A 23065-nucleotide genomic window follows, 5' to 3' on the forward strand; every position below is an offset into this window, starting at 1 on the left:
ACCTGTAGTCCCACCTAGTCCCACATAGAGTCCCCTGTAGTCCCACCTAGAGTCCCACCTGTAGTCCCACCTGAGTCCCACCTGTAGTCCCATCTGTAGTCCCACATAGAGTCCCACCTGTAGTCCCACCTGAGTCCCACCTGTCCCACCTGTAGTCCCACCTGTCGTCCCACCTGTAGTCCCACCTCCACCTGAGTCCCACCTGTAGTCCCACCTGAGTCCCACCTGTAGTCCCATCTGAGTCCCACCTGTAGTCCCACCTGTAGTCCCACCTGTAGTCCCACCTGTCCCCACCCACCTGTAGTCCCACCTGTAGTCCCACCTGAGTCCCACCTGTAGTCCCACATAGAGTCCCACCTGTCGTCCCACCTGTAGTCCCACCTGTCGTCCCACCTGTAGTCCCACCTAGAGTCCCACCTGTAGTCCCACATAGAGTCCCACCTGTCCACCTGTCCCACCTGTAGTCCCACATAGAGTCCCACCTGTCGTCCCACCTGTAGTCCCACCTGTCGTCCCCTGTACCTGTAGTCCCACCTAGAGTCCCACCTGTAGTCCCACCTGTAGTCCCACATAGAGTCCCACCTGTAGTCCCACCCATGTCCCACCTGAGTCCCACCTGTAGTCCCACCTGTAGTCCCACCTGTGAGTCCCACCTGTCGTCCCACCTGTAGTCCCACCTGAGTCCCACCTGTAGTCCCACCTGTAGTCCCACCTGAGTCCTGTCGTCCCACCTGTAGTCCCACCTAGAGTCCCACCTGTAGTCCCACCTAGAGTCCCACCTGTCGTCCCACCTGTAGTCCCACCTGAGTCCCACCTGTAGTCCCACCTGAGTCCCACCTGTAGTCCCACCTGTAGTCCCACCTGAGTCCCACCTGTAGTCCCACCTGTAGTCCCACCTGTAGTCCCACCTGTCGTCCCACCTGTAGTCCCACCTGTAGTCCCACCTGAGTCCCACCTGTAGTCCCACCTGTAGTCCCACCTGTAGTCCCACCTGTAGTCCCACATGTAGTCCCACCTGTAGTCCCACCTGAGTCCCACCTGTAGTCCCACCTGTAGTCCCACCTAGAGTCCCACCTGTAGTCCCATCTGTAGTCCCACATAGAGTCCACCTGTAGTCCCACATAGAGTCCCACCTGTCGTCCCACCTGTAGTCCACCTGTAGTCCCACCTGTAGAGTCCCACCTGTAGTCCTGTAGTCCCACATGAGTCCCACCTGTCCCACCTGTAGTCCACCTGTAGTCCCACATAGAGTCCCACCTGTCCCCACCTGTAGTCCCACATGTAGTCCCACCTGTAGTCCCACCTGTAGTCCCACCTGTAGTCCCACCTGAGTCCCACCTGTAGTCCCACATAGAGTCCCACCTGTCGTCCCACCTGTAGTCCCACCTGTGTAGTCCCACCTGTAGTCCCACCTGTAGTCCCACATAGAGTCCACCTGTAGTCCCATCCAGTAGTCCCACCTGTCGTCCCACCTGTAGTCCCACATAGAGTCCCACCTGTCCCACCTGTAGTCCCACCTGAGTCCCACCTGTAGTCCCACCTGTAGTCCCACCTAGAGTCCCACCTGTAGTCCCATCTGTAGTCCCACATAGAGTCCCACCTGTAGTCCCACATAGAGTCCCCTGTACCTGAGTCCCACCTGTCGTCCCACCTGTAGTCCCACCTCCCACCTGTAGTCCCACCTGAGTCCACCTGTAGTCCCACCTGAGTCCCACCTGTAGTCCCACCTGAGTCCCACCTGTCCCCACCTGTAGTCCCACCTGTAGTCCCACCCACCTGTAGTCCCACATAGAGTCCCACCTGTCGTCCCACCTGTAGTCCCACCTGAGTCCCACCTGTAGTCCCACCTAGAGTCCCACCTGTAGTCCCACCTGTCCCACATAGTCCCACCTAGAGTCCCACCTGTAGTCCCACCTGTAGTCCCACATAGAGTCCCACCTGTAGTCCCACATGTCGTCCCACCTGTCGTCCCACCTGTAGTCCCACCTGTCCCACCTGTAGTCCCACATAGAGTCCCACCCACCTGTAGTCCCACATAGAGTCCCACCTGTCGTCCCACCTGTAGTCCCACCTAGAGTCCACCTGTAGTCCCACATAGAGTCCACCTGTAGTCCCACATAGTCCCACCTGTAGTCCCACCTGTAGTCCCACCTGTCGTCCCACCTGTCGTCCCACCTGAGTCCCACCTGTCCCTGTCCCACCTGTAGTCCCACCTGTAGTCCATCTGTAGTCCCACCTGTAGTCCCACCTGTAGTCCCACCTAGAGTCCCACCTGTAGTCCCACCTGTAGTCCCACATAGAGTCCCACCTGTAGTCCCACATAGAGTCCACCTGTAGTCCCACCTGTAGTCCCACCTAGAGTCCCACCTGTAGTCCCACCTGTAGTCCCACACCTGTAGTCCCACCTGTAGTCCCATCTGTAGTCCACATAGAGTCCCACCTGTAGTCCCACCTGAGTCCCACCTGTCGTCCCACCTGTAGTCCCACCTGTAGTCCCATCTGTAGTCCCACATAGAGTCCCACCTGTAGTCCCACATAGAGTCCCACCTGTCGTCCCACCTGTAGTCCCACCTGAGTCCCACCTGTAGTCCCACCTAGAGTCCCACCTGTAGTCCCACCTGTAGTCCCACCTGAGTCCACCTGTAGTCCCACCTGTAGTCCCACCTGAGTCCCATCTGTAGTCCCACATAGAGTCCCACCTGTAGTCCCACCTAGAGTCCACCTGTCGTCCCACCTGTAGTCCCACCTAGAGTCCCACCTGTAGTCCCACCTAGAGTCCCACCTGTAGTCCCACCTGTCGTCCCACCTGTAGTCCCACCACCTGTAGTCCCACCTGTAGTCCCACCTGTAGTCCCACCTGTAGTCCCACCTGTAGTCCACCTCAGAGTCCCACCTGTAGTCCCACCTGTAGTCCCACCTGTAGAGTCCCACCTGTAGTCCCACCTAGAGTCCCACCTGTAGTCCCACCTGTAGTCCCACCTGTCGAGTCCACCTGTAGTCCCATGTAGTCCCACATAGAGTCCCACCTGTAGTCCCACATAGAGTCCACCTGTAGTCCCACATAGAGTCCCACCTGTAGTCCCACATAGAGTCCACCTGTAGTCCCATAGAGTCCTGTAGTCCATCCATAGTCCCACCTGAGTCCCACCTGTCGTCCCACATAGAGTCCCACCTGTCGTCCCACCTGTCTTCCCACCTGTCGTCCCACCTGTCGTCCCACCTGTAGTCCCACCTGTAGTCCCACCTGTAGTCCCACCTGTAGTCCCACATAGAGTCCCACCTGTAGTCCCACATAGAGTCCCACCTGTCGTCCCACCTGTCGTCCCACCTAGAGTCCCACCTGTCGTCCCACCTGTCGTCCCACCTGTAGTCCCACCTAGAGTCCCACCTGTAGTCCCATCTGTAGTCCCACATAGAGTCCCACCTGTAGTCCCACATAGAGTCCCACCTGTAGTCCCACCTAGAGTCCCACCTGTAGTCCCACCTGTAGTCCCACCTAGAGTCCCACCTGTAGTCCCACATAGAGTCCCACCTGTCGTCCCACCTGTAGTCCCACCTAGAGTCCCACCTGTAGTCCCACATAGAGTCCCACCTGTAGTCCCACCTGTAGTCCCACCTAGAGTCCCACCTGTAGTCCCACCTGTAGTCCCACATAGAGTCCCACCTGTAGTCCCACATAGAGTCCCACCTGTAGTCCCACCTGTAGTCCAGTCCCACCTGTCGTCCCACCTGTAGTCCCACCTGTAGTCCCTGTACCTAGTCCCACCTGTAGTCCCACCTGTAGTCCCACCTGAGTCCCACCTGTAGTCCCACCTAGAGTCCCACCTGTAGTCCCACCTGTAGTCCCATCTGTAGTCCCACATAGAGTCCCACCTGTAGTCCCACATAGAGTCCCACCTGTCGTCCCACCTGTAGTCCCACCTAGAGTCCCACCTGTAGTCCCACCTGAGTCCCACCTGTAGTCCCACCTGTACCTGTCCCAGTCCCACCTGTAGTCCCACCTAGAGTCCCACCTGTAGTCCCATCTGTAGTCCCACATAGAGTCCCACCTGTAGTCCCACCTAGAGTCCCACCTGTAGTCCCATCTGTAGTCCCACCTAGAGTCCCACCTGTAGTCCCATCTGTAGTCCCACATAGAGTCCCATCTGTAGTCCCACATAGAGTCCCACCTGTAGTCCCACATAGAGTCCCACCTGTCGTCCCACCTGTAGTCCCACCTAGAGTCCCACCTGTAGTCCCACCTGAGTCCCACCCACATAGAGTCCCACCTGTCGTCCCACCTGTAGTCCCTAGAGTCCCACCTGTAGTCCCACACCCACCTGTCGTCCCACCTGTAGTCCCACCTAGTCCCACCTGTAGTCCCACCCTGTAGTCCCACCTGTAGTCCCACCTGTAGTCCCACCTGTAGTCCCACCTGTAGTCCCACCTGTCGTCCCACCTGTAGTCCCACCCACCTGTAGTCCCACATAGAGTCCCAGTCCCACCTGTAGTCCCACAGAGTCCCACCTGTAGTCCCACAAGTCCCACCTGTCGTCCCACCTGTAGTCCACCTGTAGTCCACCTGTAGTCCCACCTGTAGTCCCACCTGTAGTCCCACATGAGTCCCACCTGTAGTCCCACCTGTCCAGTCCACCTGTCCCACCTGAGTCCCACCTGTAGTCCCAGTCCCACCTAGAGTCCACCTGTCCCAGTCCCACCTAGAGTCCACCTGTACCTGTAGTCCCACCTGTAGTCCCATAGTCCCACCTGTAGTCCCACCTAGAGTCCCACCTGTCGTCCCACCTGTAGTCCCACCTGTAGTCCCACCTGTCGTCCCACCTGTAGTCCCACCTGTAGTCCCACCTGTAGTCCCACCTGTAGTCCCACCTAGAGTCCCACCTGTAGTCCCACATAGAGTCCCACCTGTAGTCCCACATAGAGTCCCACCTGTCGTCCCACCTGTAGTCCCACCTAGAGTCCCACCTGTAGTCCCACATAGAGTCCCACCTGTAGTCCCACATAGAGTCCCACCTAGAGTCCCACCTGTAGTCCCACCTAGAGTCCCACCTGTAGTCCCACCTGTAGTCCCACCTGTAGTCCCACATAGAGTCCCACCTGTAGTCCCACATAGAGTCCCACCTGTCGTCCCACCTGTAGTCCCACATAGAGTCCCACCTGTAGTCCCACATAGAGTCCCACCTGTCGTCCCACCTGTCTTCCCACCTGTCGTCCCACCTGTAGTCCCACCTAGAGTCCCACCTGTAGTCCCACCTGTAGTCCCACATAGAGTCCCACCTGTAGTCCCACATAGAGTCCCACCTGTCGTCCCACCTGTAGTCCCACATAGAGTCCCACCTGTAGTCCCACATAGAGTCCCACCTGTAGTCCCACCTGTAGTCCCACCTGTCGTCCCACCTGTAGTCCCACCTAGAGTCCCACCTGTAGTCCCCACCTGTAGTCCCACCTGTAGTCCCACCTGTAGTCCCACCTGAGTCCCACCTGTCGTCCCACCTGTAGTCCCACCATAGAGTCCCACCTGTAGTCCCACATAGAGTCCCACCTGTCGTCCCACCTGTAGTCCCACCTGTAGTCCCACCTAGAGTCCCACCTGTAGTCCCACCTGTAGTCCCACCTGAGTCCCACCTGTAGTCCCACATGAGTCCACCTGTCGTCCCACCTGTCGTCCCACCTGTAGTCCCACATGTCGTCCCACCTGTAGTCCCACCCCACCTGTAGTCCCACCAGAGTCCCACCTGTCCCCACCTGTCCCACCTGTCCCACATAGAGTCCCACCTGTCGTCCCACCTGTCGTCCCACATAGAGTCCCACCTGTCGTCCCACCTGTCGTCCCACCTGTAGTCCCACCTGTCGTCCCACCTGTAGTCCCACCTAGAGTCCCACCTGTAGTCCCATCTGTAGTCCCACATAGAGTCCCACCTGTAGTCCCACATAGAGTCCCACCTGTCGTCCCACCTGTAGTCCCACCTAGAGTCCCACCTGTAGTCCCACATAGAGTCCCACCTGTAGTCCCACCTGTAGTCCCACCTAGAGTCCCACCTGTAGTCCCACCTGTAGTCCCACCTGTCGTCCCACCTGTAGTCCCACCTGTAGTCCCACCTAGAGTCCCACCTGTAGTCCCACCTGTAGTCCCACCTAGAGTCCCACCTGTAGTCCCACATAGAGTCCCACCTGTCGTCCCACCTGTCCCACCTGAGTCCCACCTGTAGTCCCACCTGAGTCCCACCTGTAGTCCCACATAGAGTCCCACCTGTCGTCCCACCTGTAGTCCCACCTAGAGTCCCACCTGTAGTCCCACATAGAGTCCCACCTGTCGTCCCACCTGTAGTCCCACCTGTCGTCCCACCTGTAGTCCCACATAGAGTCCCACCTGTCGTCCCACCTGTCGTCCCACCTGTAGTCCCACCTGTAGTCCCACCTAGAGTCCCACCTGTAGTCCCACCTGTAGTCCCACCTGAGTCCCACCTGTAGTCCCACATAGAGTCCCACCTGTCGTCCCACCTGTGTCCCACATAGAGTCCACCTGTCGTCCACCTGTCGTCCCACCTGTAGTCCCCACCTAGAGTCCCACCTGTAGTCCCATCTGTAGTCCCACATAGAGTCCCACCTGTAGTCCCACATAGAGTCCCCTGTGGTCCCTGTAGTCCCACCTGAGTCCCACCTGTCGTCCCACCTGTAGTCCCATCTGTAGTCCAACCTGTCGTCCCACATAGAGTCCCACCTGTCGTCCCACCTGTAGTCCCACCTAGAGTCCCACCTGTAGTCCCACCTAGAGTCCCACCTGTAGTCCCACCTGTAGTCCCACCTAGAGTCCCACCTGTAGTCCCATCTGTAGTCCCACATAGAGTCCCACCTGTAGTCCCACCTGAGTCCCACCTGTCGTCCCACCTGTAGTCCCACCTGTAGTCCCACCTGTAGTCCCACATAGAGTCCCACCTGTAGTCCCACCTGAGTCCCACCTGTCGTCCCACCTGTAGTCCCACCTAGAGTCCCACCTGTAGTCCCACATAGAGTCCCACCTGTCGTCCCACCTGTCGTCCCACCTGTCGTCCCACCTGTAGTCCCACCTGTAGTCCCACCTGTCGTCCCACATAGAGTCCCACCTGTAGTCCCACCTGTAGTCCCACCTGTCGTCCCACCTGTAGTCCCACCTAGAGTCCCACCTGTAGTCCCATCTGTAGTCCCACCTAGAGTCCCACCTGTAGTCCCACCTGTCGTCCCACATAGAGTCCCACCTGTCGTCCCACCTGTAGTCCCACCTGAGTCCCACCTGTAGTCCCACATAGAGTCCCACCTGTAGTCCCACCTGAGTCCACCTGTCGTCCCACCTGTAGTCCCACCTGTAGTCCCACCTGTAGTCCCACATAGAGTCCCACCTGTCGTCCCACCTGTAGTCCCACCTGTAGTCCCACCTAGAGTCCCACCTGTCCCACCTGTAGTCCCACCTGAGTCCCACCTGTAGTCCCACATAGAGTCCCACCTGTCCCACCTGTCCCCACATAGAGTCCACCTGTAGTCCCACCTGTCCCCACCTGTAGTCCCACCTGTAGTCCCACCTGTAGTCCCACCTGTAGTCCCACATAGAGTCCCACCTGTAGTCCCACATGTAGTCCACCTGTCGTCCCACCTGTAGTCCCACCTGAGTCCCACCTGTAGTCCCACCTGTAGTCCCCACCTGTAGTCCCACATAGAGTCCCACCTGTCGTCCCACCTGTAGTCCCACCTAGAGTCCCACCTGTAGTCCCACCTGAGTCCCACCTGTAGTCCCCTGTAGTCCCACCTGTCGTCCCACCTGTCGTCCCACTGTAGTCCCACATAGAGTCCCACCTGTAGTCCCACCTGAGTCCCACCTGTAGTCCCACCTGTAGTCCCACCTAGAGTCCCACCTGTAGTCCACCTGTAGTCCCACATAGAGTCCCACCTGTAGTCCCACATAGAGTCCCACCTGTAGTCCCACCTAGAGTCCCACCTGTCGTCCCACCTGTAGTCCCACATAGAGTCCCACCTGTAGTCCCACATAGAGTCCCACCTGTCGTCCCACCTGTAGTCCCACCTGTAGTCCCACCTGTAGTCCCAGTCCCACCTGTAGAGTCCCACCTGTCGTCCCACCTGAGTCCCACCTGTCGTCCCACCTGTCCCACCTAGAGTCCCACCTGTAGTCCCATCTGTAGTCCACCTGTCCCCACCTGTAGTCCCACCTAGTCCCACCTGTAGTCCCACCTGTCCCACCTGTAGTCCCACCTGTAGTCCCACCTGAGTCCCACCTGTAGTCCCACATAGAGTCCCACCTGTAGTCCCACCTGTAGTCCCACCTGTAGTCCCACCTGTAGTCCCACCTAGTCCCACCTGTAGTCCCACATAGAGTCCCACCTGTAGTCCCACCTGTAGTCCCACCTGAGTCCCACCTGTAGTCCCACCTGTAGTCCCACCTGTGAGTCCACCTGTAGTCCCACTGTAGTCCCACCTAGAGTCCCACCTGTAGTCCCACCTGTAGTCCCACATAGTCCCACCTGTAGTCCCACATAGAGTCCCACCTGTAGTCCCACCTGAGTCCCACCTGTCGTCCCACCTGTAGTCCCACCTGTCGTCCCACCTGTAGTCCCACATCCCACCTGTAGTCCCACATAGAGTCCACCTGTCGTCCCACCTGTGGTCCCACCTGTAGTCCCACCTAGTCCACCTGTCCCACCCACCTGAGTCCACCTGTAGTCCCACCTAGAGTCCCACCTGTAGTCCCACCTGTAGTCCACCTGTAGTCCCACCTGTCGTCCCACATAGAGTCCCACCTGTAGTCCCACCTGTCCCACCTGAGTCCCACCTGTAGTCCCATAGAGTCCCACCTGAGTCCCACCTGTAGTCCCACCTGTAGTCCCACCTGTCGTCCCACCTGTAGTCCACCTGAGTCCCACCTGTAGTCCCACATAGAGTCCACCTGTCGTCCCACCTGTAGTCCACCTATAGAGTCCACCTGTAGTCCCACCTGAGTCCCACCTGTAGTCCCACCTGTCCCAGTCCCACATGTAGTCCCACCTGTCGTCCCACCTGAGTCCCACCTGTCCCACCTGTCCCACCTGTAGTCCCACCTGTAGTCCCACCTAGAGTCCCACCTGTAGTCCACATAGAGTCCACCTGTCGTCCCACCTGTAGTCCCACCTGTCGTCCCACCTGTAGTCCCACCTAGAGTCCACCTGTAGTCCCACCTGTCGTCCCACCTGTAGTCCCACCTGTCCCACCTGTAGTCCCACCTGTAGTCCCACCTGTAGTCCCACATAGAGTCCCACCTGTAGTCCCCTAGAGTCCCACCTGTCGTCCCACCTGTAGTCCCACCTAGAGTCCCACCTGTAGTCCCATCCCTAGTCCCACCTGTAGTCCCACCTAGAGTCCCACCTGTCGTCCCACCTGTAGTCCCACCTGAGTCCCACCTGAGTCCCATCCAGAGTCCCACCTGTCCCACAGTCCCACCTGTAGTCCACCTGTCCAGTCCCACCTGTCCCACATAGAGTCCCACCTGTAGTCCCACCTGTAGTCCCACCTAGAGTCCCACCTGTAGTCCCACTGTAGTCCCACCTGTCGTCCCACCTGTAGTCCCACCTGTAGTCCCACCTGTAGTCCCACCTGTAGTCCCACCTGTCGTCCCACCTGTAGTCCCACCTGTAGTCCCACCTGTAGTCCCACACCTGTCGTCCCACCTGTAGTCCCACCTAGAGTCCACCTGTCCCACACCCACCTGTAGTCCCACCTAGAGTCCCACCTGTCGTCCCACCTGTAGTCCCACATAGAGTCCCACCTGTAGTCCCACGTCCCACCTGTAGTCCCACCTGAGTCCCACCTGTAGTCCCACCTGTAGTCCCACCTAGAGTCCCACCTGTAGTCCCACCTGTAGTCCCACCTAGAGTCCCACCTGTAGTCCCACATAGAGTCCCACCTGTAGTCCACATAGAGTCCACCTGTAGTCCCACCTGTAGTCCCACCCCCACCTGTAGTCCCACATCCCACCTGTAGTCCCACCTGTAGAGTCCCACCTGTACCCCACCTGTAGTCCCACCTAGAGTCCCACCTGTAGTCCCACCTGTAGTCCCACCTGTAGTCCCACAGTCCCACCTGTAGTCCCACATAGAGTCCCACCTGTCGTCCCACCTGTAGTCCCACCTAGAGTCCCACCTGTAGTCCCACATGAGTCCCACCTGTCGTCCCACCTGTCGTCCCACCTGTAGTCCCACCTGAGTCCCACCTGTAGTCCCACCTGTAGTCCCACATGAGTCCCACCTGTAGTCCCACATGTAGTCCCACCTGTCGTCCCACCTGTAGTCCACCTGAGTCCCACCTGTAGTCCCACCTGTAGTCCCACCTGTCGTCCCACCTGTCCCCACCTGTCCACCTGTCCCACCTGTCTCACCTGTAGAGTCCCACCTGTAGTCCCACCTAGAGTCCCACCTGTAGTCCCACATAGAGTCCCACCTGTCCCACCTGTCCCACCTGTAGTCCCACCTGAGTCCCACCTGTAGTCCCACATAGAGTCCCACCTGTGGTCCAGTCCCACCTGTAGTCCCACCTGTCCACCTAGAGTCCCACCTGTAGTCCCAGTAGTCCCACATAGAGTCCACCTGTAGTCCCACATAGAGTCCCACCTGTCGTCCCACCTGTGACCTGTAGTCCCACATAGAGTCCCACCTGTAGTCCCACCTGTCGTCCACCTGTAGTCCCACCTGTCGTCCCACCTGTAGTCCCATCTGTAGTCCCACCTGAGTCCCACCTGTAGTCCCATAGAGTCCCACCTGTCCCACCACCTGTAGTCCCACCTGTCGTCCCACCTGTAGTCCCACCTAGAGTCCCACCTGTAGTCCCACCTGTAGTCCCACCTGTAGTCCCACCTTGTAGTCCCACCTGTAGTCCCACCTGTAGTCCCACCTGTAGTCCCACCTGTAGTCCCACCTGTAGTCCACCTGTAGTCCCACCTGTAGTCCACCTGTAGTCCCACCTGTAGTCCCACCTAGAGTCCCACCTGTAGTCCCACATAGAGTCCCACCTGTAGTCCCACCTGTAGTCCCACCTGTGAGTCCCACCTGTAGTCCCACCTGTAGTCCACCTGTCGTCGTCCCACCTGTCGTCCCACCTGTAGTCCCACCTGTCGTCCACCTGTAGTCCCACCTAGAGTCCCACCTGTAGTCCCACCTAGAGTCCCACCTGTAGTCCCACCTGTAGTCCCACCTGTAGTCCCACCTGTAGTCCCCTGTAGTCCCATGTAGTCCCACCTGTAGTCCCACCTGAGTCCCACCTGTAGTCCACCTGTGAGTCCACCTGTAGTCCCACCTGTAGTCCCACCTGTCGTCCCACCTGTAGTCCCCTGTAGTCCCACCTGTAGTCCCACCTGTCCACCTGGTCCCACCTAGTAGTCCCACATAGAGTCCCACCTGTCGTCCCACCTGTAGTCCCACCTAGAGTCCCACCTGTAGTCCCACCTGTGGTCCACCATAGTCCCACCTGTCGTCCCACATAGAGTCCACCTGTAGTCCACATGAGTCCACCTGTCGTCCCACCTGTCCCACCTGTCGTCCCACCTGTCGTCCCACCTGTAGTCCCACCTGGTCTCATATAGGTCCACCTGTAGTCCCACCTGTAGTCCCACATAGAGTCCCACCTGTAGTCCCACATAGAGTCCCACCTGTCCCACATGTCCCACCTGTAGTCCCACCTGTAGGTCCCACCTGTAGTCCCACATAGAGTCCCACCTGTAGTCCCACCTGTAGTCCCACCTGTCGTCCCACCTGTAGTCCCACGTCCCACCTGTCGTCCCACCTGTAGTCCCACCTGAGTCCACCTGTCCCACCTGTAGTCCCACCTGTAGTCCCACCTAGAGTCCCACCTGTAGTCCCACCTGTAGTCCCACCTAGAGTCCCACCTGTAGTCCACCTGTAGTCCCACCCACCTGTAGTCCCACATAGTCCCACCTGTAGTCCCACCCCCCACCTGTAGTCCCACCTGTAGTCCCACATAGTCCACCTGTGGGTCCACCTGTAGTCCCACCTGTAGTCCCACCTGTCGTCCCACCTGTAGTCCCACCTGTAGTCCCACCTGTAGTCCCACCTAGTCCACCTGTCCCACCTGTAGTCCCACATCCAGAGTCCACCTGTAGTCCCACCTGAGTCCACCTGTCGTCCACCTGTAGTCCCACCTAGAGTCCCACCTGTAGTCCCATCTGTAGTCCCACCTGTCCCACCTGTAGTCCCACCTGTAGTCCACCTGTCGTCCCACCTGTAGTCCCACCTGTAGTCCCACATAGAGTCCCACCTGTCGTCCCACCTGTCGTCCCACCTGAGTCCCACCTGTCGTCCCACCTGTAGTCCCACCTGAGTCCCACCTGTAGTCCCATCTGTAGTCCCACATAGAGTCCCACCACCTGTAGTCCCACCTAGAGTCCCACCTGTCGTCCCACCTGTAGTCCCACCTAGAGTCCACCTGTAGTCCCACATAGAGTCCCACCTGTAGTCCCACCTGAGTCCCACCTGTAGTCCACCATAGTCCCACCTGTCCCCACCTGTAGTCCCACATGTAGTCCACCTGTCCCACCTGTCCCACCTGTAGTCCCACCTGTAGTCCCACCTGAGTCCTACCTGTCCACCTGTAGTCCCACCTGTAGTCCCACCTAGAGTCCCACCTGTAGTCCCACCTAGAGTCCCACCTGTAGTCCCACCTGTAGTCCCACCTGTCCACCTGTAGTCCCACCTGTAGTCCCACATAGAGTCCACCTGTAGTCCCACATAGTCCCACCTGTCGTCCCACCTGTAGTCCCACCTGTAGTCCCACCCACCTGTAGAGTCCCACCTGTCGTCCCACCTGTAGTCCCACCTGTAGTCCCACCTGTAGTCCCATCTGTAGTCCCACATAGAGTCCCACCTGTAGTCCCACATAGAGTCCCACCTGTCGTCCCACCTGTAGTCCCACCTAGAGTCCACCTGTAGTCCCATCTGTAGTCCCACATAGAGTCCCACCTGTAGTCCCACATAGAGTCCCACCTGTAGTCCCACCTGTAGTCCACCTAGAGTCCCCTGTACCTGTAGTCCCACCTAGAGTCCCACCTGTAGTCCCACCTAGAGTCCCCTGTACCTGTCGTCCCACCTGTAGTCCCACCTAGAGTCCACCTGTCCCACCTGTAGTCCCACCTGAGTCCACCTGTAGTCCCACCTGTAGTCCCACCTGTGGTCCCACCTGTAGTCCCACCTGTAGTCCCACCTGTAGTCCCACCTGTAGTCCCACATAGAGTCCCACCTGTAGTCCCACCTGTAGTCCACCTGTAGTCCACCTGTAGTCCAGTCCCACCTGTAGTCCCACCTGTCCCACCTGTAGTCCCACCTGTAGTCCCCTGTCGTCCCACCTGTAGTCCCACCTGTAGTCCCACCTACCTGTAGTCCCACCTGTAGTCCCACATAGAGTCCACCTGTAGTCCCACATAGAGTCCACCTGTCGTCCACCTGTCCCACCTGTAGTCCCACCTGTAGTCCCACCTGTAGTCCCACCTGTAGTCCACATAGAGTCCACCTGTCGTCCCACCTGTAGTCCCATCCACCTGTAGTCCCACCTGTCGTCCCACCTGTAGTCCCACCTGTAGTCCCACCTGTAGTCCACCTAGTCCACCTGTAGTCCCATCTGTAGTCCCACCTGTCCCACCTGTAGTCCCACATCCACCTGTAGTCCCACCTGTAGTCCACCTGTCCCAGTCCCACCTGTAGTCCCACCTAGAGTCCACCCACCTGTAGTCCCACCTGTAGTCCCATCTGTCCCACATCCACCTGTAGTCCCACCTGAGTCCCACCTGTCGTCCCACCTGTAGTCCCACATAGAGTCCCTGTCGTCCACCTGTCCACCTGTAGTCCCACCTAGAGTCCCACCTGAGTCCACCTGTAGTCCCACCTGTAGTCCCACCTGTAGTCCCACCTGTAGTCCCATCTGTAGTCCCACATGAGAGTCCCACCTGTAGTCCCACCTAGAGTCCACCTGTAGTCCCATCTGTAGTCCCACATAGAGTCCCACCTGTCGTCCCACCTGTAGTCCCACCTGAGTCCCACCTGTAGTCCCACCTAGAGTCCCACCTGTCCCACCTGTCGTCCCACCTGTAGTCCCACCTGTAGTCCCACCTGTGTCCCAGTCCCACCTGTAGTCCCACCTGTAGTCCCCCACCTGTAGTCCCACCTGTAGTCCCACCTGTAGTCCCACCTGTAGTCCCACCTGTAGTCCACATGAGTCCACCTGTCGTCCCCTGTGGGTCCCAGTAGTCCCACCTGTCGTCCCACCTGTAGTCCACCTGTCCCACCTGTAGTCCCACCTGTAGTCCACCTGTAGTCCACCTGTATCCCACATAGTCCCACCTGTAGTCCCACCTGTAGTCCCACCTGTAGTCCCACCTGTAGTCCCACCTGTAGTCCCACATAGAGTCCCACCTGTAGTCCCACATAGAGTCCCACCTGTCGTCCCACCTGTAGTCCACATCTGTGAGTCCACCTGTCGTCCCACCTGAGTCCCACCTGTCGTCCACCTGTAGTCCCACCTGAGTCCCACCTGTAGTCCACCTGTAGTCCCACCTGTCCCACCTGTAGTCCACCTGTCGTCCCACCTGTAGTCCCACCTAGAGTCCACCTGTAGTCCCACCTGTAGTCCCACCTGTAGTCCCACCTGTCCCACCTGTGAGTCCACCTGTAGTCCACCTGTAGTCCCACCTAGTCCACCTGTCCACCTGTAGTCCCACCTGTCCCACCTGTAGTCCCACATAGAGTCCCACCTGTAGTCCACATAGAGTCCCACCTGTCCCACCTCCCCACCTGTCGTCCCACCTGTCGTCCCACCTGTAGTCCCACCTAGAGTCCCACCTGTAGTCCCACCATAGAGTCCACCTGTAGTCCCACCTGTCCCACCTGTCGTCCCACCTGTACCCACCTGTAGTCCCACCTGTAGTCCCACCTGTAGTCCCACCTGTAGTCCCACCTGAGTCCCACCTGTAGTCCCACATAGAGTCCACCTGTAGTCCCACCTAGAGTCCCACCTGTCTCCCACCTGAGTCCCCCACCTGTAGTCCCACATAGAGTCCACCTGTCGTCCCACCTGTAGTCCCACCTGTGTCCACCTGTAGTCCCACCTGTAGTCCCACCTGTAGTCCCACCTGTAGTCCCACCTGTAGTCCCACCTGTAGTCCCACATAGAGTCCACCTGTCCCACACTGTCGTCCCACCTGTAGTCCCACCTGTAGTCCCATCTGTAGTCCCACATAGAGTCCACCTGTAGTCCCACATGTAGTCCCACCTGTCCCACCTGTCCCACCTGTCGTCCCACCTGTAGTCCCACCTAGAGTCCCCTGTAGTCCCATCTGTAGTCCCACATAGAGTCCCACCTGTAGTCCCACCCCACCTGTAGTCCACCTGAGTCCACCTGTAGTCCCACCTGTAGTCCCACCTGTAGTCCCACCTGTAGTCCCACCTGAGTCCCACATAGTCCCACCTGTAGTCCCACATAGAGTCCCACCTGTCGTCCACCTGTAGTCCCACCTGTAGTCCCACCTGTAGTCCCCTGTAGTCCACATAGAGTCCACCTGTAGTCCCATAGAGTCCACCTGTAGTCCCACCTGTAGTCCCACCTGTAGTCCACCTGTAGTCCCACCTGTAGTCCCACCTGTAGTCCCACCTGTAGTCCCACCTGTAGTCCCACATGAGTCCCACCTGTCGTCCCACCTGTGGTCCCACCTGTCGTCCCACCTGTAGTCCCACCTAGAGTCCCACCTGTAGTCCCATCTGTAGTCCCACATGAGTCCCACCTGTAGTCCCACATAGAGTCCACCTGTAGTCCCACCTGTAGTAGTCCCACCTGTGTCCCAGTCCCACCACCTGTAGTCCCACCTGTAGTCCCACCTGTAGTCCCACCTGTAGTCCCACCTGGGTCCACCTGTAGTCCATCTGTAGTCCCACCCCACCTGTAGTCCCACATAGAGTCCACCTGTAGTCCCACCTAGAGTCCACCTGTAGTCCCACCTGAGTCCCACCTGTAGTCCCACCTGTAGTCCCACCTAGAGTCCCACCTGTAGTCCCACATAGAGTCCCACCTGTCGTCCCACCTGTAGTCCCACCTGTCGTCCACCTGTAGTCCCACCTAGAGTCCCCTGTACCTGTAGTCCCACCTGTAGTCCCACATAGAGTCCCACCTGTAGTCCCACCTGTAGTCCCACCTGTCGTCCACCTGTCGTCCCACCTGTAGTCCCACCTGTAGTCCCACCTGAGTCCCACCTGTAGTCCCACATAGAGTCCCACCTGTAGTCCCACCCACCTGTAGTCCCACCTGTAGTCCCACCCCACCTGTAGTCCCACCTGTAGTCCCACCTGTAGTCCCACCTGTAGTCCCACCTGTGGTCCACCTGTAGTCCCACCTGTAGTCCACCTGTCCCATAGTCCCACCTGTAGTCCCACATAGAGTCCACCTGTCGTCCCACCTGTAGTCCCACCTGTAGTCCCACCTGTAGTCCCACCTGTAGTCCCACCTAGAGTCCCACCTGTAGTCCCACCTGTAGTCCCCTGTAGTCCACCTGTCCCACATAGTCCACCTGTAGTCCGTGGAGTCCCACCTGTCGTCCCACCTGTAGTCCCACCTGTAGTCCCACCTGTGTCCCACCTGTAGTCCCACCTGTAGTCCCACCTGTAGTCCCACCTGAGTCCCACCTGTCGTCCCACCTGTGTCCCACCTGTCCCCACCTGTAGTCCCACCTGTCTGTAGTCCCACCTGTAGTCCCACCTGTCCCACCTGTCCCACCTGTAGTCCCACATAGAGTCCACCTGTAGTCCCACATAGAGTCCACCTGTAGTCCCACCTGTAGTCCCACATAGAGTCCCCACCTGTCGTCCCACCTGTAGTCCCACCTGTAGTCCCACCTGTAGTCCCATCTGTAGTCCCACCTGTAGTCCCACCTGTAGTCCCACCTAGAGTCCCACCTGTCGTCCCACCTGTAGTCCCACCTGTAGTCCCACCTGTAGTCCCACCTGTAGTCCCACCTGTCCCACTGTCCCTGTAGAGTCCACCTGTCGTCCCACCTGTAGTCCCACATAGAGTCCACCTGTGTCCACCTGTCCCACCTGTAGTCCCACCTGTAGTCCCACCTGTAGTCCCTGTACCTAGAGTCCACCTGTAGTCCCACCTGTAGTCCACCTGTAGTCCCACCTGTAGTCCCACCTGTAGTCCCACATAGAGTCCCACCTGTAGTCCCACCTGTAGTCCCACCTGTAGTCCCCACCTGTAGTCCCACCTGTAGTCCCATCTGTAGTCCCACATAGAGTCCCACCTGTAGTCCCACACCTGTAGTCCCACCTGTAGTCCCACCTGTCGTCCCACCTGTAGTCCCACCTGTAGTCCACTGAGTCCCACCTGTAGTCCCACCTGTAGTCCCACATGAGTCCCACCTGTAGTCCCACATAGAGTCCACCTGTCGTCCACCTGTAGTCCACCTGTAGTCCCACCTGAGTCCACCTGTAGTCCACCTGAGTCCACCTGTAGTCCCACCTGTCGTCCACCTGTACCCACCTAGAGTCCCACCTGTAGTCCCACCTGTGGTCCCACCTGAGTCCCACCTGTAGTCCCACCTGTAGTCCCACCTAGATAGTCCCACCTGTAGTCCCACATAGAGTCCCACCTGTCGTCCCACCTGAGTCCCACCTCCCACCTGTAGTCCACCTAGTCCACCTGTAGTCCCACCCCACCTGTAGTCCCACCTGTAGTCCCACCTGAGTCCCACCTGTAGTCCCATAGAGTCCCCTGTACCTCCACCTGTCCCCCACCTGTAGTCCCACCTAGAGTCCCACCTGTAGTCCCACCTGTAGTCCCACCTGTCGTCCCACCTGTAGTCCCACCTGTCCACCTGTAGTCCCACCTGTAGTCCCACCTGTAGTCCCACCTCCCACCTGTAGTCCCTGTAGTCCCACCTGTAGTCCCACCTGTCGCCCCACCTGTAGTCCACACCTGTAGTCCCAGTCCACCTGTCCCACCCCACCTGTCGTCCCACCTGTCGTCCCACCTGTCCCCACCTGTAGTCCCACCTGAGTCCCACCTGTAGTCCCACCTGTCGTCCACCTGTACCCACCTGTCCCACATAGAGTCCACCTGTAGTCCCACACCTGAGTCCCACCTGTAGTCCCACCTGTAGTCCCACCTGTCGTCCCACCTGTCGTCCCACCTGTAGTCCCACATAGAGTCCCACCTGTCCCACCTGTAGTCCACATGAGTCCCACCTGTAGTCCCACCTGAGTCCCACCTGTAGTCCCACCTGTCGTCCCACCTGTAGTCCCACCTGTAGTCCCACCTGTAGTCCCACCTGTAGTCCCACCTGTAGTCCCACCTGTCCCAGTCCCACCTGTAGTCCCACCTGTAGTCCCACCTGTGTCCCACCTGTAGTCCCACCTGTAGTCCCACCTGTAGTCCCACCTGTAGTCCCACCTGTAGTCCCACCTGTCGTCCCACCTGTAGTCCCACCTAGAGTCCCACCTGTAGTCCACCTAGAGTCCCACCTGTAGTCCCACCTGTAGTCCCACATAGAGTCCCACCTGTAGTCCCACCATAGTCCCACCTGTCGTCCCACCTGTAGTCCCACATAGAGTCCACCTGTCGAGTCCCACCTGTCGTCCCACCTGTAGTCCCACCTGAGTCCCACCTGTAGTCCTGTAGTCCCATCCACCTGTAGTCCCACATGTAGTCCCCTGTAGTCCCACCTAGAGTCCCACCTGTCGTCCCACCTGTAGTCCCACCTAGAGTCCCCTGTCGTCCCACCTGTAGTCCACCTGTACCCATCTGTAGTCCCACCTGAGTCCACCTGTAGTAGTCCCACCTGTGAGTCCCACCTAGAGTCCCACCTGTAGTCCCACCTGTAGTCCCCCACCTGAGTCCCACCTGTAGTCCCACATAGAGTCCACCTGTAGTCCCACCTGTCGTCCCACCTGTCGTCCCACCTGTAGTCCCACCTGTAGTCCCACCTGTAGTCCCACCTGTGTCCCACATAGAGTCCCACCTGTAGTCCCACCTGAGTCCACCTGTCGTCCCACCTGTAGTCCACCTAGAGTCCCACCTGTAGTCCCACCTGTAGTCCCACCTGTCGTCCACCTGTAGTCCCACCTGTAGTCCCACCTGTAGTCCCACCTGTAGTCCCACCTGTAGTCCCATAGAGTCCACCTGTAGTCCCACCTGAGTCCCACCTGTAGTCCACCTGTAGTCCCACCTGTGTCCACATGTCCCACCTGTAGTCCCCCACCTGTAGTCCCACCTGTAGTCCCACCTGTAGTCCCACCTGTAGTCCCACATAGAGTCCCACCTGTCGTCCCACCTGTAGTCCCACCTGTAGTCCCCACCTGTAGTCCCACATGTAGTCCCACCTGTAGTCCCACCTGTAGTCCCACATGTAGTCCCACCTGTAGTCCACCTGTGTCCCACCTGTAGTCCCACCTGTAGTCCACCTGTAGTCCCACCTGTGAGTCCACCTGTGGTCCACCCTGTAGTCCCACCTGTAGTCCACCTGTCCCCACCTGTGAGTCCCACCTGTAGTCCCACCTAGAGTCCCACCTGTGTCCCACCTGTCCCACCTGTAGTCCCACCTAGAGTCCCACCTGTAGTCCCACATGAGTCCCACCTGTCGTCCCACATAGAGTCCCACCTGTAGTCCCACAGAGTCCCACCTGTAGTCCCACCTGAGTCCCACCTGTAGTCCCACCTGTAGTCCCACCTGTAGTCCCACCTGTAGTCCACCTGTAGTCCCACCTGTCGTCCCACCTGTCCCCACCTGTCGTCCCACCTGTAGTCCCACCTGTCCCACCTGTAGTCCCACCTGTAGTCCACCTGTAGTCCCACCTGAGTCCACCTGTAGTCCCACATGAGTCCCACCTGTAGTCCCACCTGTCCCAGTCCCACCTGTGTCCCACCTGTAGTCCCACCTGTAGTCCCACATAGAGTCCCACCTGTAGTCCCACATAGAGTCCCACCTGTCGTCCCACCTGTAGTCCCACCTGTGTCCCACCTGTCGTCCACCTGTAGTCCCACATAGAGTCCCACCTGTAGTCCCACATAGAGTCCCACCTGTAGTCCCACCTGTAGTCCCACCTGTACCACCTGTAGTCCCACCTGTAGTCCCACATAGTCCCACCTGTAGTCCCACCTGTAGTCCCACATAGAGTCCCACCTGTAGTCCCCTGTATCCATAGTCCCACCTGTAGTCCCACCTGTCCCACCTGTACCTGTCCCACCTGTCGTCCCACCTGTCGTCCCACATCCCACCTGTAGTCCCACCTGTAGTCCCACCTGTCGTCCCACCTGTAGTCCCACCTGTCCCACCTGTAGTCCCACCTGTAGTCCCACCTGAGTCCCACCTGTAGTCCCACCTGTAGTCCCACCTGTAGAGTCCCACCTGTAGTCCCACCTGTAGAGTCCCACCTGTGTCCCACCTGTAGTCCCACCTGAGTCCCACCTGTAGTCCCACCTAGAGTCCACCTGTCGTCCACCTGTAGTCCCACCTGTAGTCCCACCTGAGTCCTGTAGTCCCACATACCTGTAGTCCCACCTGTCGTCCCACCTGTCCCACCTGTAGTCCATCTGTGGTCCACATAGAGTCCCACCTGTAGTCCCACCTGTAGTCCCACCTGAGTCCCACCTGTAGTCCCACATCCCACCTGTAGTCCACCTGTCCCACCTGTCCCACCTGTCGTCCCACCTGTCGTCCCACCTGTAGTCCCACCTGTAGTCCCACCTAGAGTCCCACCTGTAGTCCCACATAGAGTCCCACCTGTCCCACCTGTCCCACCTGTCCCACCTGTCCCACCTGTCCCACATAGAGTCCCACCTGTCGTCCCACCTGTAGTCCCACCTGTAGTCCCACCTGTAGTCCCACCTGTAGTCCACCTGTAGTCCCACCTGTAGTCCCACCTAGAGTCCCACCTGTAGTCCCACATAGAGTCCCACCTGTCGTCCCACCTGTAGTCCCACCTGTAGTCCCACCTGTAGTCCCACCTGTAGTCCCACCTGAGTCCACCTGTCGTCCCACCTGTAGTCCCACCTAGAGTCCCACCTGTAGTCCCACCTGAGTCCACCTGTCCCACCTAGAGTCCCCCACCTGTAGTCCCACCTGTAGTCCCACCTGTAGTCCCACCTGTGAGTCCCACCTGTCGTCCCACCTGTAGTCCCACCTGTCCCACATAGAGTCCCACCTGTAGTCCCACCTGAGTCCCACCTGTAGTCCCATCTGTTGTCCCACCTGTAGTCCCACATAGAGTCCACCTGTAGTCCACCTGTGTCCCACCTGTCGTCCCACCTGTAGTCCACTGAGTCCCACCTGTAGTCCCACCTGTGAGTCCCACCTGTCGTCCCACCTGTGAGTCCCACCTGTAGTCCCACCTGTAGTCCCACCTGTGAGTCCCACCTGTAGTCCCATCTGTAGTCCCACATAGAGTCCCACCTGTAGTCCCACATAGTCCCACCTGTCGTCCCACCTGTCGTCCCACCTAGAGTCCCACCTGTAGTCCCACCTGTAGTCCCACCTGTCGTCCCACCTGTAGTCCCACATAGAGTCCCACCTGTCCCCACCTGTAGTCCCACATAGAGTCCCACCTGTAGTCCCACATAGAGTCCCACCTGTGTCCCACCTGTAGTCCCACCTGTAGTCCCACCTGTAGTCCCACCTGTAGTCCCACCTGTAGTCCCACCTGTAGTCCCACTAGAGTCCCACCTGTAGTCCCACCTGTAGTCCCACCTGTCGTCCCACCTGTAGTCCCACCTGAGTCCCACCTGTAGTCCCACCTGTAGTCCCACATAGAGTCCCACCTGTAGTCCCACCTGTAGTCCACCTAGAGTCCCACCTGTAGTCCACATAGAGTCCCACCTGTGGTCCCACCTGTCGTCCCACCTGTCCCACCTGTGGTCCACCTGTAGTCCACCTGTCGTCCACCTGTAGTCCCACCTAGTCCCACCTGTAGTCCACATAGAGTCCACCTGTCCCACCTGTAGTCCCACCTGTAGTCCCACCTGTAGTCCCCCACCTGAGTCCCACATGAGTCCCACCTGTAGTCCCACCTGAGTCCCACCTGTAGTCCCACCTGAGTCCCACCTGTAGTCCCACCTGTAGTCCCACCTGAGTCCCACCTGTAGTCCCACCCCACCTGTAGTCCACCTGTAGAGTCCCACCTGTAGTCCCACCTAGAGTCCCCTGTAGTCCCACCTGTAGTCCCACATAGAGTCCCACCTGTAGTCCCACCTGTAGTCCCACCTGTAGTCCCACCTGTCCAGTCCCACCTGTGGTCCCACCTGGTCCCACCTGTGGTCCCACCTGAGTCCCACCTGTCCCACCTGTAGTCCCACCTGTGAGTCCCACCTGTGTCCACATAGAGTCCCACCTGTAGTCCCACCTGTGAGTCCCACCCACCTGTAGTCCCATCCTGTAGTCCCACCTGTCGTCCCACCTGTAGTCCCACCTGAGTCCCACCTGTCCCCACCTGTAGTCCCACCTGAGTCCACCTGAGTCCCACCTGTAGTCCCACCTGTAGTCCCACCTGTAGAGTCCCACCTGTAGTCCCACCTGTAGTCCCACCTGTAGTCCCACCTGTCCCACCTGTAGTCCCAGTCCACCTGTGCCCCACCTGTAGTCCCACCTAGAGTCCCACCTGTAGTCCCATCCACCTGTAGTCCCACCCCCTGTAGTCCCACCTAGAGTCCCACCTGTCGTCCCACCTGTAGTCCAGTCCCACCTGTAGTCCCACCTGTAGTCCCACACCCCTGTCCTGTAGTCCCACCTGAGTCCCACCTGTCGTCCCACCTGTAGTCCCACAGAGTCCCACCTGTAGTCCCACATAGAGTCCCACCTGTCGTCCCACCTGTAGTCCACCTGTAGTCCCACCTGTAGTCCCACCTGTAGTCCACATAGAGTCCCACCTGTCGTCCCACCTGAGTCCCACCTGTCGTCCCACCTGTAGTCCCACCTAGAGTCCCACCTGTAGTCCCACCTGTAGTCCCACCTGTCCCACCTGTCCCACCTGTCGTCCCACCTAGAGTCCCACCTGTAGTCCCACCTGAG

The 23065-nt window shown here is 58.8% G+C and overlaps 1 pseudogene; it reads left to right on the plus strand.

Moving 5' to 3' along the window:
- Positions 1–4597: 4597 nt before the first annotated feature.
- Positions 4598–5377, plus strand: LOC135574763 (mucin-1-like; annotated as a pseudogene).
- Positions 5378–23065: the final 17688 nt, after the last annotated feature.

Source organism: Oncorhynchus nerka, linkage group LG13 (genome assembly GCF_034236695.1).
Source record: "Oncorhynchus nerka isolate Pitt River linkage group LG13, Oner_Uvic_2.0, whole genome shotgun sequence".
Classification (NCBI taxonomy): domain Eukaryota; kingdom Metazoa; phylum Chordata; class Actinopteri; order Salmoniformes; family Salmonidae; genus Oncorhynchus; species Oncorhynchus nerka.